Genomic DNA, 3,877 nt, shown 5'->3' with positions numbered 1-3,877 from the left:
GTTTAAATGAATACAGTTTGTGTGTTGTTATTTTGGGGCATAAGCTAGCCAGGCGGCCAGGAGCCTGGTGGCAGGAACGCCAGCCCACAGCTCCTTCAACAGAAAATCTCCCTAAGCCTCTCCTTATCCCTTCTTGTACCTCTCTATCTGGCCTTTCAAAATCTCTATGGCTAATTCTGGTCAGCCAGTTGTGGCCTCCGCCTCTTGATTCCAGGTTCAGCTTCTTTGTGAGTCTCATATTGTCAGTGTGAACAAACACCCACAGTATACACATTTATCCTTTTCCAGTTCTAGATGCCTAAAGGCTAAAAGAAATGCCAGGACTATGTTCCTTCTGAAGAAAATACTGTCTCGTTGTCTTTTTCGGCTTCTAGAAGTTTCTTCCAGCCTTTGCCTATGGTCTCCCAGTGATATGGGATTCCCCTCTGTATCCTGTGAATATGTTTTATTACTATTGGTTAATAAAGAAGCTGCTTTGGTCTATGGCAGTGCAGAATAGATGTAGGCAGGAAAACTAAACTGAATGCAGGGAGAAAGAATGCAGGACCAGGAAGATGCCATGTAGCTGCCCAAGAAGCAAAAGGTAACAACAAACCACAAGCTGTGTGGTAAAATATAAAATAATAGAAATGGGTTAATTTAAGATGTAAGTGGTTTTTTGGCTCAATAAACCTCTCAACAGATACAATAATCCAAATCAGACCAAACTAGAAGAAGCCGAGGTTTAATGGATGCCAGTGTTCCTGGGTGGCCCCAGGCAAACATGGAGAGGGGGAAGGAAAACAGGGAAGACCATGTGTTCATTCTCTGGGGTGCAGTTTAAATAGCCTGTGGGAGTGGTCTTGACCTTCTCTGGGGAGGGTCGCCATTTCGCAGACTTTCTTGGAGGTGGAGTTTGTACTGAAGCATCCACCAGGGGAGGGGGTTTGGAACTTTCCACCAAACATTCCAGACTCCTTGGATAAAGGAGACAATGCCCGCTCAAGTCTGGCTACTTCCTGCGGGCATGGGCTGATGTGGGAAAGGGGAGAGTGGGGAGTTGGTTGGCTCACGCTCAGTGAGAGGTGTGATTGGAGAGGCATCTGGCTTACTGCCATCCTGGAGACCTCAGGCAGCCGTTCCTTGAGGGAGATGAGAAGGCAGGTACCCAGGGGCATCAACACGTGTAACATCTCCTGAGAGCTTAGGACATGCTCATCTTCGAACCACTGTTCAGCCTGTCACAAGGAGCTGGCAGCAGCAGGTTGGTGTCAAGAGTAAAGGCATCCATCCCTGGCTACATTAAGAAGGGGAGTGAAAGACTGCTTTGGTAACAAATACATCAATTTTATATCTACAACAAGCATACTGTTACCAAAATACAGTAGTCCAAATGGCGATTATCTGGGTGTCCCCTCAAGATTCCCAAACCACTGGGTTCCATCTTCGGGGTCACACTTTCCAATATAATCACACTCGGATGCAATCAAATATTTTGGAAGCACCTAAGAAGGATGAAATGCAAAATGGCATTGGAGATAGTTACTGTAGAAAAAACGTTGGCGGAAGATGTGAACTGCCTTCCCTCCTTGAAGGGACAGCATAGAGGTCACTCTGAGAGCTAGGCCAGGGGTGTGATTCCACAACCAAGGACCGAAGCTCTAGCCACTGTGTGGTGCCCTTGAGAGCTACCGAGTTTGCTGTCACCAGAGACTCCCGCACATGGCGTTCTTCCGAAATCACAACAGCCGGAAACCATGCCCGCCTCACCTCACACTCACTCGGTGTAGCAGCCAGCACCCCTGCTTGAGGAAGCAGAGAGGAACAGGTCACAGCACCCTGCAGCAGATAAGGCCTTTGTAACTGTTGGGATGGGCGTCCCACTGGCCGACAGATTTATGGAGGGTTCATTTCCTCTGTTTGTCTCCAAACTCAGCTGTGTACTTTGGGTCTGCAAAGGCCCTCCTTGCCCTGTGATCACATCCAGATGGATTTCAAAGAGAGGAAATGGTCTCAGTGAAGTGACAATTAGCAGAATTCCTGCTGATTAATGTTTTTCCTTATTGTTTCCACCAAAGGCAATAGGCTCCTATTTATTTCAGGGCAATAAATTTCATCTTGTCATTTCAAGATAAAGGTTTACATTTACTTAATACTTAATGATTTCTGTAACACCTACACTGTACAGCTCCTATTACTCAGAATGCAAACGAGCGTGGGATTTGGAGCGTGTTCGCAACACAGCTATATCCACCCTCTCCCGCAACACACGCTGCTTCTGAAGAGCGTGTCTGGTCTGTTTTCTGATTCACAAAAGGTTTTCCTCCTGTGCTCAGCTCTCTGTCTCCACAGTTACTTTGCATATTTCCTCTGTTTAGCCCTTCTCTTACTTCTTCCTCCTTTCTGTGGCCCTGGGGAGTAAAGTCAGGGCCTCAGTCCACCAACACTGACCTGGAGCCTGCCCGTTTCTGTGTTTTCACTTAGAAGCAGGGTCTCACTAAGCTGCTTAGGTGGCCCAGAATGTACCTTGTAGCCCCTGTGGGTCTTGAACTTTTATATTCCTATCTCAGTCCCCTGCGTAGTTGCTATCTTCACTCTCTCTGCCTCTCTCTCTATCTCTGTCTCTCTGTCTCTGTCTGTCTGTCTGTCTGTCTGTCTGTCTGTCTCTCTCTCTCTCTCTCTGTGTCTCCCTCTCTCATCTCGGTTTATGGAGATGGAAAAGGGCAGCCGCCTGTGTTCCCTCATCTCCTCGTAGCGCCCCATGGATATGCCTGTCTCTGCACCCAACACTCCTCTTTTCTTTCTGTGGAAGAGGTAGCCTCTTGTAAAGTCAGACTTTACCGTCAGCTTGTCTAGATTTCAGATCACCTCGGAGACATGTCTGATGGTGTCTCCTGGGTGGTCTGAGGAGTGATGACCCACCCTGCACCATCCCAAGGTTTGGGACCCAGAACTGAACAAAATGGCCAAATTGAGATGGGGCCAGCATCCGCCTCTCTCAGCTTGCTGACTGTATGAAGGGACAGCTGCCGTATGTTTCCCCCACACAGTGGACTGTATCTCCTCATGCCAGGAGGTCAGATACATGTTCCATACACTGGTTCTTTGTTTGACATGTTGGTTCTTTGTTAGACACTAGTCTGGCCATTTGTTTTCTGGATCCTTCAACACTCCACTTGATCTCAGCAGATTAAAGCAACATCCAACCTGCTTCATTTTAAGGGCGCTTTTTAAACCTTGAGGTGTGACTCATGGTAATGCGCCCAGTCCCAAGCCTGATCCACAGCGCTCCACTGGGGCCACGTTCCCACCCCCACTTATTGCTCAGTAACACTTGATTCAGCTTTGCATTTTTTAAAAGTTCTATTTCTTTAATTTTATGCATGCATTTTGCCTGTGTAAGTGTCTACTGTGTGTGTGCAGTGCCCACAGAGGTGATCCAGAGGAAGTCTTGGATCACCTAGAACTGGAATTACAGGGGATTTTGAGTTTCTATGTGGGTGCTGGAATCAAATCTAACTGTGGAGCCACCTCCCCAGCCTATTCCCAATTTTGTGTTTTGATCACATCATGTCTTGTAAATTTCAGTTTCTTGCATTCAAATTAATTTATTTACACCATCAACTAGATTCATCAAGCACCCGGAATTTAGAGAGATCAAAATGAACGTTTATCCACGCTCACCTTCCTTCTGTCCCAAGAGTGCGTTTCAGAGACTTGCTTTTCCATTGTCCATCCTGTAACCTGGGGCTGACTTTGCTCATCTGCCTTGCTCCCTAACCCATGTCAGCATGCCTAGTGTTGTCCTTGTCAGTGTCATGTTTGGCGGCGCTGTTGGTGAGACTTCCTAGCTGTGACATCTGATATGCTTAGGAAATAATCTCAGCAAACTCCCTGT

This window comes from Microtus ochrogaster (assembly GCF_000317375.1).
Source record: "Microtus ochrogaster isolate Prairie Vole_2 chromosome 14 unlocalized genomic scaffold, MicOch1.0 chr14_random_2, whole genome shotgun sequence".
Lineage (NCBI taxonomy): Eukaryota > Metazoa > Chordata > Mammalia > Rodentia > Cricetidae > Microtus > Microtus ochrogaster.
Note: the sequence above shows the minus strand (reverse complement) of the source record.